Source organism: Rana temporaria, chromosome 1, assembly GCF_905171775.1.
Source record: "Rana temporaria chromosome 1, aRanTem1.1, whole genome shotgun sequence".
NCBI classification, from domain to species: Eukaryota; Metazoa; Chordata; class Amphibia; order Anura; family Ranidae; genus Rana; species Rana temporaria.
Window position 1 is genome coordinate 44,327,410 of NC_053489.1, and position 13,412 is coordinate 44,340,821.

The window sequence follows — 13,412 nt, forward strand, 5'->3', positions numbered from 1 at the left end:
TATTTAATATATCCTATGTATATTTATAGCCAATATTCCACCATAATCCCCTTGTAGAAAAATAATTATATGCATATTATTATCAAAAATGTATTCAATATATCCATATGTATATTTATAGCCAATATTCCACCATAATCCCCTGGTAGAAAAATAATTATATGCATATTATTATCAGAAATGTATTTAATATATCCCTATGTATATTTATAGCCATATTCCCCCATAATCCCCTTGTAGAAAAATAATTATATGTATATTATTATCAAAAATGGATTTAATATATCCCTATGTTATATTTATAACCAATATTCCACCATAATCCCTTTGTAGAAAAATAATTATATGCATAATATTATGAGAAATTAGTTTAATATATCCCAATGTATTTTTATAACCAATATTCCACTATAATCCCCTTTGTAGAAAAATAATTATATGCATATTCATATCAGTAATGGGTTAAATATGTTAATTGTCAGGAGTTAACATAATTAATTCTACCCATATTTCCATCAAAAACAGGTCAAATTTAATTTTTTCCATTAATTCAGTATAATTGACTATGATCCTGTTAAAAAAAACAGCAAGTGAACAGTTAAACATTAGCAACTGCTTCAACATTGTATCACTCACTGCAGGAATGAATAACATATTTTGAGAAATAACAGAGTCATTACCATATATATATGTATAAAGTGCACTGACATCTAGTGAGAGTTCTCAGTATTGCAGCCAATAATCCAATCATCCCATCATCCCAATATGCAGTTTAGTACGTCCCCTCATGTACTCTGCTCAGTAGGTAGGAAAGGCATCATCTTTTGACCGCACAATACTATCACCATTCATCTGCTGTTCCTGTTATCTGCTGTAACCTCTGAAGTTTAAAGAATAAACACCTCTTTTGAATGAATCGGTATTGACGAGTTCAGCTGTCTGACAAGGATTGTCCACAGTGAGTATATCTGCTTATACAGGCCAGGCATAGAGGTCTCAGCAAGGGATATATCGCTATCACAACAATCGGAGTCAGAATAGTCAAAAGATGCATAGAATTCTTACAGCATGCTGGGTATATGTGTGTGCCTAATCTGCAATCAAGCTCAGTGCCAGCCGCCATCTTGTGAAAGCACATGGTCGCACAAGCTTACTGCGCTTCATGCGAATGTGGAAAGCGGTTTCTCTAATTGAACTGTGTTACCCCACCTGTCTAAGCTGCTGTTCGTCTTCTTAAAGAGACAGTACCATTTTTTACAAAACCGTGAGAAATGTCTAGACAAGGCTCTGAACACTCTTTTACGGCTGAACCAACGCAGATTCATCATGCCTCTGAACCCGCAGACGTGCAGGGAGCAGACTCTGCAGATATTGCTGAACAGAGTGTAAGACCCAAGCGTACAATAAAACCAATACAGAAACTCAGAGAAAACTATGAATACACTAGAGATAAGTTCTCCAGCAAGCTATCAGACTTCTGGGACAGAACTTCACAATGCATGTCAGTTTTGCCACACTTTAATGATCAACAGGCTGAACTAGGAGATTCTATAGTTCGCCTATCTGCTGCGTATGAACACTACCAACGGCTGTCTGCAAAATACACTGCTTTCTTGCAAGACTGTAATATAGAGGACTCTTCAGCAGAACTGACCAAGACTGACGCACTGAACCAACAAAGGGATCTCTTAGTGCAAAATGCTCAGTGTAAGGCAGAACTCCGCATTGCTCAACTGCAAGAGACCAGATCTCACAGATCAACATCAACCAAGCACACTGCACGTTCTTCTAGATCCTCTCGCTCCAGAAGTTCAACATTAAGCGACAAGCTAATAGAGGCCCGCGCTGATGCTGAATCCAAAAAAGCGCAAAGCTCCCTTGCTAAGAAAGAAGCAGAGATGAAGGCCCAAAGCAAAGCTCTTGAAGCAGAGATGGAAGCCCAAAGCAAAGCTCTGGAAGCCCAAAGCAAAGCTCTTGAAGCCCAGAGCAAAACTCGCCAAGCAGAGATGGAAGCCCAGAGCAAAACTCGCCAAGCAGAGATGGAAGCCCAAATAAAGATTCTGCAAATAGAGAAAGAGGAAGCAGGTGCGCTAGCAAGCTGAAAGTCCTTGAACAAGCAATGGGTCAAAGTACTAATTCAGACTGTCTTATCCCAGCAGAACTGGAAGATCCAATTGATCGCACCAGTGATTATGTGCTAAAGCATAATGTTTACAAAGATACAGAGTCATCTCCTGTACCTCCTACTAACACTTTTCTGACTCTCAACTCAGGGACCTCCCAGCTCCAAATGCCTGAGTCTCCTCAAGTCCACAACGCAAGAGCATCTACGCAGCAAACCACATCAACTCCTGCCATCAACAAGGTGACTTCCAGCGACAAGCCGCAGCTCCAGCCACAGCCAGCAGAAGCCTTAAAGACTACACCAAAGTTAAGCGCTCATGCAACATCATTTCATCCTGGTAAACCTCACCCTTCTTCACCAGAGAACTTTCACACCCAAGGGGTTCCACAGATTACTTTGGCACCAAAGAGTGAGAGATCAGACTTGAATGACTTAGCCAGCTATATGGCGCGCCATGAGCTCATTATCACCAGCCTCTCAAGGTTTGATGACTGTCCCAGAGAGCTACAGGGCCTGGAGATCAACCTTCAAGGCTGCTATTGCTAATTTCAACCTTACTAGCAAGGACGAACTTGATTTGCTCATAAGGTGGCTGGGGCCAGAATCTGCAAATCGTGTTAAAAGACTGAGGACAGTACATGTTGACCACCCAGATGCAGGTCTTGTTGCCACATGGGCAAGACTTGAGCAAGGCCTATGGTAGCTCAGAAGCCATAGAAAGCGCTCTATTCAAGAGACTGCAAAACTTCCCAAAAATAGGGAACAAGACTATCGCAAGCTCCAAGATCTAAGTGACCTCCTCATGGAGTTAGAGTTGGCAAAGACAGACCCACGTCTACCTGGTCTAAGCTTCCTGACACTGCTCATGGTGTCAATCCAGTGGTGTCTAAACTGCCATACGGCCTGCAGGAGAGATGGGCGCAGCAGGGCTCAAGGTACAAAAGAGACTATAACGTATCCTTTCCTCCATTCTCATATTTTTGCAGGTTCCATCAGTGAACAAGCCTGGATGAGAAATGATCCCAGCTTCAGCTTCAGTGAACCCAACTTGCCTGCTTCATCACCATCTCCAAGGTATGACAACACAGCAGCTAAACACAGAGACTTTCATAGAGCAATATCTGTTAAAAGGACAGACATCTCACCACCCGTATCCTCTCATGCATACCAGAGTGATTCGGTATAAGATAAAGATCCTAATCGTCAGTGCCTATGTCACAAGAAGCCTCACCCTCTTAAGAAATGCAGAGGGCTGAGAGCAAAGACTTTACAAGAGCGGCAGGGAGATTCTCCAGAAACTTGGAGTATGCTACAGGTGCTGTGCTTCTTATAGTCATTTTGCCAAGGGACTGTAAAGTTGTCATCATGTGCACAGAATGCAGCAGCGAAAGACATGTGACAGCTATGCATCCTACTCCACTTACAGACAGCCCACAGCAGCTACCTACCTCCACCCCTCCTCTCAAATCATGGCGGGGAGCAACGAAGCCACGCTCTAGCCCAGGAGAATGTTTCTTCTTCATGCACAGAAGTCTGTGGAGAAGGTTTAGATCACAAGTGCTGTGCCAAGATATGCCTTGTTAAGGTATACCCAGAGGGTCAACCTGAAAAAGCTGCCAGGATGTATGCCATAATAGATGAACAGAGCAACAGATCCCTGGTTAAGCCTAAATTCTTTGAGATCTTTGGCATTGAGGGTCATGCCACACCGTATACTCTCAGAACCTGTTCTGGTCGTGTAGAGACTTTCGGCAGAAGGGTCGATGGGTTCATGGTGTCTCATATCGAAGGGAAAGAGGGCATACTCCTACCAACATTAGTCGAGTGTGACCAGATACCAGACGAAAGAGAAGAGATTCCTACTCCAGAGGCTGCATATCACCATCCTCACTTAAGGCACCTTGCTGATGAGATTCCCGCAATGGACATGAATGCTGAAATCTTAGTCTTGCTAGGAAGAGACATTCTTAGAGTACATAAGGTACGTGAGCAGTGTGATGGACCTGAGGATGCCCCTTATGCACAAAGACTTGATCTAGGCTGGGTAATAGTGGGCGATGTATGCTTGGATAGAATGTGTACGTCATCTGAGATCCACTCCTTCAAAACTTACATGTTAGGAAATGGACGCGCATCCCACTTCAAAGAGTACCCTCACCATTATGAAATAAAGGAGAAGCCTCTTAATATCATCCAAGTACCTGATGTCACTCCTACCCTTTGTGATGACAACCTAGGTACCACAGTGTTTTGTACCACAAGTGACGACAACAAAATAGCCTTGTCAGTTGAAGACAGAGAGTTCATCAAAATAATGGACAAAGAATTCTTCAAGGATGAGTCTAACAGCTGGGTTGCACCATTGCCTCTTCGTGCTGCAAAGGTCAAACTGCCAAACAATCGGGAACAGGCTTTATCCAGATTCAACTCACTTCAACGTACATTAAAGAACAGGCCTGAAATGAAGGACCATTTCATTACCTTTAGAAGAGGATCTTTGACAAGAGCATGCTGAGCCAGCTCCACCTCTTCAAATACACGATGAGTGTGGTACCTACCCTTCTTCGGGAGTGTACCATCCACGTAAGGCAAAACAAATTTAGGGGGTAGTGTTCGACTCCAGTCGCAAGCATCAAGGCGGTATCCTGAACGATATTCTTCTCACTGGGTCCTAACCTTACCAACAACCTTGTAGGTGTACTCATGAGGTTCAGAAGAGAGCCAGTTGCCATAACTGCGGACATTGAACAAATGTTTCATTGCTTTATTGTACGAGAAGACCATAGGAACTTCCTAAGGTTCTGTGGCACCGTGACAACAACATGAACAATGAGATGATTGAATACCGCATGAAGGTTCATGTTTTCGAAATAGCCCCTCACCTGCTGTCGCAACATACGGTTTACGAAGGACTGCTCTTGACAGAGAACAGAGTATGGTGCAGATGCTCGACATTTCGGTCGAGAGAGATTTCTATGTGGACGATGGACTTAAATCTTTACCTACAGCGGAAGAAGCCATAGACCTGCTCCAAAGGACACAAGTTATGCTTTCTGAGGCTAACCTCAGACTACACAAGATTGCCTCAAACAGTGTTGCTGTTATGAAAGCCTTTCAACCTGGCGATCATGCCACAGGGTTTAAAGACTTAAATCTGGGGATGGACATGCCACCTGTGCAGAGAAGTCTGGGCCTACGGTGGGACTTATTAAAGGACAGCTTCGGCTTTCAAGTCAGCTCTGCAGACAAACCATTTACCAGGCGTGGAGTTCTGTCAGTGGTGAACAGCCTATACGATCCAGTGGGATTTGTGGCTCCCATCACCATACAAGGTAAATCCATACTTAGACAGCTCTCAGAGACTATCAAAGATTGGGATGCCCCACTACCAATAGACAAACTTTCAAGGTGGGAGTCCTGGAAACAGTCGTTACACGCCTTAGATGGAATCCGTATACCACGCTGCTACACTCCGACTTCCTTGCTACCATTCGGAGAAAGAGCTGCACATCTTCTCAGATGCATCTACTGAGGCCATAGCGGCTGTTGCCTACCTCAAGGTAAGGGATTCAGCTAATCTAACCAATGTAGGGTTTCTGTTTGGGAAAGCGAAGTTAGCACCCAAGCCTGAACACACAATTCCTAGGCTTGAACTTTGTGGGACTTGTGCTAGCTGTAGAGATTGCAGATTTCATACTGCGTGAGCTAGACATTCAGATAGATGACATCAAATTCTACACAGACAGCAAGGTTGTTCTGGGCTACATATACAACCAGACTAACGTTTCTAGTCTATGTCAGCAACCGTTGTAGAAAGAATAAGAAAATCATCTAAACCTGAACAATGGCATTATGTTCCATCTGAAATTAATCCTGCAGATCATGGCACCAGGCCAGTGTCTGCGAGTGCCTTCGTAAATTCTTCTTGGTTAACAGGTCCTGAATTCTTGTTGGCTGATCCAGAAGAAACCACGGCTGACGTCTTCAGTCTTCTAGAACCCGACAAAGATCCAGAGGTTCGTCCTGAAGTTAAAACCCTTGTCACCAGAACTGAACGAAGACGTGCCTTGGGCTGTCAACGCTTTGAACGTTTCTCCAAGTGGACAAGGCTGGTACGCACCACCGCAAGGTTAGTTCATATTGCACACTGCTTTCACACGAAGCTCACAGATGCTCACTGTCAAGGTTGGCACATGTGCCAAAAGCTTCTTTCTGCAAAAGACATTGCTGAAGCTGAACTGATCGTAATACGCAGTGTACAACAGGATGTCTTTGGCTCAGAAAATCAGACGTATCCGTGACAAGGGGGACTTCCAAAAAACAGTCCAATTGCTAACCTGAACCCATTCATTGACAATGATGGCACGTTAAGGGTTGGTGGACGCCTAACAAGGCTAAGTTCAGTGAGCAAGAACAGAATCCTCTCATTATACCTGCTCGCCATCACATCACCACTTTGCTCATACGGCACTACCATGAAAGGGTGAAACACCAAGGTAGACACCTCACAGAGGGAGCCATAAGAGTTGCAGGCCTTTGTACTATAGGGACTGTAAAGACTTTCATCAGACCTATCACGGAACTCATTTTGCTCTTGCCGTTTGGAGACTGAACTTACTTGGGTATGCTGTTGGATCCTACCTGCGACTTCGAGAAGGAAGTATCTGGAACTTTAGTTGTCACAACTTGAAGCCTTATATTATAAATGTTGTTGCATTATATGCATGTTCTCCATTATGTCTTTCAGGTTTTCAAGACATTAAGCAAATTGCGCTGTTGTTTATTTGCATAACTACCGTTGTATTATGTAAATAGTGGCATTATCATGCCAGACGGGGAGTGTGCTGCCCCAATAGGGGCATAGGCTATGAGATGCATAGCCTCAGTTAATACTAGCATTGTTATATAGATTAGAGTTATATAGTGTGGTTTGCCTACTATTTTCTCATAGCTAAATCTATGTGTTATCCTATGCTGCCATCTAGTGGCCTTTGTTGCAATGCACATGTTTTTATGTGATTCTTTGAGTTACCACATATTTTCAGTGTTTGTATGCCCCTCCCTGCTTCCTGTGTGGAAGTACTTCCTGTGTCATCTCTTCAGCCAGCAAGCCACATGTAGAAGGGACACTCATGTACTCTGCTCAGTAGGTAGGAAGGCATCATCTTTTGACCGCACAATACTATCACCATTCATCTGCTGTTCCTGTATATGCTGTAACCTCTGAAGTTTAAAGAATAAACACCTTTTTTGAATGAATCGGTATTGACGAGTTCACTGTCTGACAAGGATTGTCCGCAGTGAGTATATCTGCTTATACAGGCCAGGCATAGAGGTCTCAGCAAGGGATATATCGCTATCACAACAATCGGAGTCAGAATAATAGGATTTTTTTAACTACATATCCCAATATGCTTTACATTTCTCATAAAACTCAGTCACTCTATATTCAGGGTATGACAACACAAAGTCCAGCTGAACACTAGGAGAAAACAGTTCCACAGTAGCGACGCTGCACAGTGTCTCCTAATAATACAGGCAGCATAGCCAACTCCTGACTACACAGAAAAATCTTTATTGTGCCAAAAACCTTGGGGATACAATACAATAAACCATAAGAATAGGAAACCCAAGACATACAACAAAGGATATTGCATATTTTACATACCATAAGCAAATCACAGGACTAGAATATTACATGAATGCAGATTTGTGGGGGTTTCTTGGGTTCATCATATGCATAACACAGATTTAAGGCACTTTGGTGCTAGAGTATACAAAAAAGAATTTCCAACAGCATTTGTGTGACCGTATGTATGCAACACAAGTTTAAGCCAACATTCTGTTGGAAAAAAATCCACGGTTTTGTTGTCGGAATGTCCGATCGTCTGTACGCGGCATAACAGTGTAGCGCAAGCCGGTGGGGACTCTTTCCGTGCTGCCCCCCTGCAAAGTGCTGCCCTAGGCCCGGGCCTTGTCGGCCTAGGCCAGGATACAGCGTTGATTATTGGGGAATGGTCGTGTGAAACAGGTCATCTGGTTTTGTTTTTTTGGTGAGGTGGTGGCCGGAGGTATAATGATTGGTGATTAGACTTACAATAAGGGACACTTTTGTTCTCATTCATATAGGGAAAGCAGTATCCAAGGGGAGGGGGGCCCTAATTATTTTAAAGGGACTTCCCGATCCTGATAACCCCCCGCCCGCAGACCACCGCAACCATCAAGCAAGGATTCTTGGTATGAAACCCTTGTCCTCATCAACTTGGGGACAGGGTGCTTTGCCAGGGGGATACCCCCCTGGTAAAGTACCCCCCTCCTTGTTGAGGGCATGTGACCTGGTATTATTCAGCAGGGTGTGGGCTGCACCCCCTTTTTCATAGCCATGCTAAGATTATGGGTATAGAATAGATTTCCTGGGGGACAACGCACATTTAAATCCATACTCAGTGATCTGGTATGCATTTTGGGGGTACTTTATGAATTTTGTTCACTTTTGCTCTGAAACAAAAATTATATTTACAAAGAAAAAAACACGACAGTTTAAATTGTCAGCAAAGAAAACTGCATTGCTGCTTTTTTTTAAAAAAGAAAAAAGAGCACACAGACCCCTCCAAAATTCTCCCACAATACATATCAGACCCACTTGGAGTCTGTTAGGTAGATTCACAAAGAGTTAGGCCGGCTTATCTACAGATAAGCTGACCTAACTCTGAATCTAAGCCGACCTATGTTTAAGTGTATTCTCAAACAGAGATACACTTAAACATATCTAATGATAGAGACGGCTTGCGCCGTCCTATCTTTAGTTTGCAAGGTGTTGGCTACCGCTAGATGGCGCTTCCATTGCGGCCGGCGTAGATTATGTAAATGAGGGGATACGCCGATTCACGAACGAACGCAAACGTACGCCGTCGATTTACGTCGTTTCCGTAAGGGATAGGCCACCTAAAGTTAGAGCTATGCTCTAGTGGAATAACAATGTTAAGTATGGCCGCCGTTCCCGCCGCGAGGTTCGAATTTTTTACGTCGTTTGCGCAAGTCGTCCGCGAATCGGGAGTTACGTCGTTTACGTCCACGTCGAAATCAATAGGCCCGTACGGCGTACTTAGTCGCAATGCGCCCTGGAAAATGTAGTCGCCCGGCGCAGTGTAAAAAAACGGCAAAAAACGTGAGGTCAAGCCTCATTTCAATACAACACGCCCCCCTCCCAGTCATTTGAATTAGGCACCCTTACGCCCGCTCGTTTTAGGCTACGCCACCGTAGATTAGCAGGTAAGTGGTTTGAAAAATCACTATTAGCCTAAATAATTTACGGCGGTGTAGCCTAAAAAAAGGCTAGGCTAGGCCGACCTAAAGTTAAGCCCTTCTACGTGAATCTACCTATGTGTGCCCTTTTTCTTTTAGAAAAGGAAGCAAGAGGGAGTTGTCATTTGATGGCAGTTTAAAACTCTCTTTTCTTATGTAAGTGTCAGTGCTCCCCGCCACGTGGATTTTTTTTTTAAATGTTTTTGCATTGGTACATGTTCCCCAGGGGAGTGAACACCATCCCACCCCCCTACTATTTTTTTTTTACATCCCTTTCCCTATCCCCCCAGAAAATGGCTAGGTTTCATTTGAAATATCTGTCTCTTATTGATTTCAGTGGAGTTTGGTTAAAATTTTGCGTAACTCGTCCGTGAATGGGGCTGGACGTAATTTACGTCCACGTCAAAAACCAATACGTCCTTGCGGCGTATTAGGAGCAATGCACACTGGAGATGTCCACGCACGGCGCATGCGCCGTTCGTGAAAAATGTCAATCACGTCGGGTCACAGTACATTTACATAAAACACGCCCCCCTGATCCAAATTTGAATTAGGCGGGCTTACGCCGGCCGATTTACGCTACGCCGCTGCAACTTACGGAGCAAGTGCTTTGATAATACAGCACTTGCCCGTCTAAGTTGTGGCGACGTAACGTAAATCGGATACGTTACGCCGCCGCAGAGATACGCAGAACTACGAGAATCTGGCCCTAAAGGTTTGTTTTTTATTAGATCAATTGATTTGTTTAAATATCACTTACCTCGTTTTTCCTTTTGACCTCCAAAATACAGTAATCCAGGTTTGAAAATGCCATTTCCTGTCTCTCCTCTTCTTGCTTTCCACCAGCATCTGAGCCGTTTTGCATGGTGGAAAGCAGAATGTGCTCACCCCCTCCCTATGACCACAGCCCTGCGTGAAGATGCTCTCTTATCCCTCACAGGCATAGAGGCTAAGCCTAATGGGAACTGTAGTTCCCATTAGGCCGTGATGTAGCAAGAATGAATGCGCACCGCAAACCAGGAAGTCAGTGAGAATAACGATTCAGGAGTGCTGGAGGTGAATAAAACAGCTCGATTTCAACAGGTATCAAACTAGTTATAATGCAAAACATTACTTTTTACTTCATCAGCTACTGTCAGACTTTAATTTAAGAGAATATTTTTGTCTTTACAACCCCTTTAAGCTTCTGACCTTCTTAGGAACCCCTGCTGAACCAAACCCAGGGCAGTTTGGCTTATCACTACTACTCACAAGACGAGATACTGCAGCAGGGGCTGATCCATGTCAAGCACATTTATGAACACCAGGAACTGCACAGACACTAGAATGTATATGATTCTGTCGTTTTGGAGCCAGGATCTCAGTCCAGGATGTGGATGGAAACCCTGGATGATGCCTGGACACAGATGGTGACACGGACAGGAGTTGGTATGCACCTGGAGAGGGACAGTTGGGAAGATACAGGAGCATACATTACATAAGGCTGCATGAGGTCACGGGGTGACATAGGATACTCTGGAGTCTATGGGTGAAACTGGAGTCACAAGTAGCTGGAGAGGTTTGTCTACAGCCACAGGACCCCTCCAGCACAGCCATTCTCAATTACGGTTCCTCCAGAAGTTGCTAGAGTAGGGTGACCAGACATCCCCGGTTTAAGGGGACAGTCCCCGGTTTGAGGACACTGTCCCCGGACCAAGTCTGTCCCCGCTTTTGTCCCCGGATTGGATTTGAACAGGGGCTGGAGCAATTTCAAAGACAGTGCAGAATAAAAAAATATCTAAATTACACCCCCCCGCTCTGCCGCTCCTACTAGCTTAGGGGGGTGTATTTTTTCCATTATCTGTGCCCCTTTCTGACGATCATGTGCTGGTCGGAGCGGAGGGAATATTTCTTCAGTTCCGGGTGCATGCCCATTAAGCTCCGCTCACATGTTCTTCTGCCTTGGCTCAAGTCCCGGCCAGCCACCTGCCCGTTTATCTCCTTGCCTTCCCTGATGGAGTGATCGTCCTCCGCTCCCCACCAAGTAGTGGCCGGGGCCCCCGTAGAGAAAGACTTGACAGGCTGTGAGGCGGGGCAGCGACGGGCAGAGAGTCGCTGATTGCCGCTATTACTAGTAAAAACAAAATATGTCCCCTGATTTCATTTAAAAAATCTGGTCACCTTATGCTAGAGGCTCTTTGAGCTTTGGCTGATTGAAGTCCCAATTGATGGTGCCTACATAGTTCATGAAAACAATCATATTTCGATGAATCATATTATGAGATTACAGGGTGGAAACAGATATGTGATTGATAACATATGTAACACCCTCCTGGAATATGAATTCTAACTAAAGACTGGTCATTTTTGACTTTGAAGGCACACGAGAGTATGGTAAAGAACTCGATAATTTATTCTAGCCACTTAAGGCCCTGGACCTTTAGGCAGGCTAAATGCCCAGGCCAGGTTTTGCTATTCGGCACTGCGTCGCTTCTAACAGACAATTGCGCGGTCATGCGACGTGGCTCCCAAACAAAATTGGCGTCCATTTTTTCCCCACAAATAGAGCTTTCTTTTGGTGGTATTTGATCACCTCTGCGGTTTTTATTTTTTGCGCTATTAACAAAATAGAGCGAAAATTTTAAAAAAATTCAATATTTTTTACTTTTTGCTATAATAAATATCCCCCAAAAACATATAAAAAAATGTTTTTCCTCAGTTTAGGCCGATACGTATTCTTCTACATCTTTTTGGTAAAAAAAATCGCAATAAGCGTTTATCGATTGTTTTGCGCAAAATTTATAGCGTTTACAAAATAGGGGATAGTTTTATTATTTTTTTTTTTACTACTAATGGCGGGCGATCAGCGATTTTTTTCGTGACTGCGACATTATGGCGGAGACTTCGGACCAATTTTTGACACATTTTTGGGACCATTGTCATTTTCACAGCAAAAAATGCATTTAAATTGCATTGGTTTATTGGTAAATACAATTGCAGTTTGGGAGTTAACCACAGGGGCGCTGAAGGAGTTAGGGTTCACCCTAGTGTGTGTTTACAACTGTAGGGGGGTGTGGCTGTAGGTCTGACGTCATCGATCAAGTCCTCCCTATAAAAGGGATGACTCGATCGATGCAGCCGCCACAGTGAAGCACGGGGAAGCCGTAGTTTACATACGGCTCTCCACGTTCTTCAGCTCCGGGGAGCGATCGCGAGGGGGCAGCTAGAAACGAATAGCCGCACCCTTGTCCCGGATCGCTACCCGTGGGTTACGACCGCCGCATGTACCGGGGGATTCCCGATCGGACCCCCGGACCCGCGGGAAAGGCGGGGGACGTACATGTACGCTCTATATGCCTGTAACGTGTCATTCTGTGGACGATATGTACATGCGGCGGGCGTTAACAGGCTAGAGAGATGTCATAAAAAACTGTTACAAATATAAAAACAAAGAAATTAAATTAAAAACTGGTCCACACAGGTATTCACAATCATATGCAATTCTATCATTAAAGACTCAAGAGTACAATCAACAGTTAACTGTGCAATGTGTAACCCAGGGCTGGGTCCCAGAGGAAAAAGGAGGGCTCGCTCTACATGTTAGGCGTTTAAAAACAACACTTCCTCAGGAGTATAGACATATCGATTGTAATCCCCTGATCATAGAGAACGCCTGTGCCATTGCACAGGCGTTCTCTATGATCAGTGGGATAACACCCGGCGGTCTCATTTTGTCAGCAAGCTACTAAAGGGCTATTTTCCTGAACCCACTTTTAAGTGGATTGGAAGCTGCAAGCCAATTTTCTGCTATTCATGGTTACCCCCCTTTATTATTGCTCTTTGGCTTAACATATGGTTACTGCTGCTTGACCAGCCCTGTACCCCCTATTGATCAGTTCTCTGCTTACCAGCTTATGATCGTCCTGCTAACTGCCATCATAACTTCATTATATGATTTGAAAAAAAAACTAGCTGATTATTGGTTTTGAAACCACGGCAAATG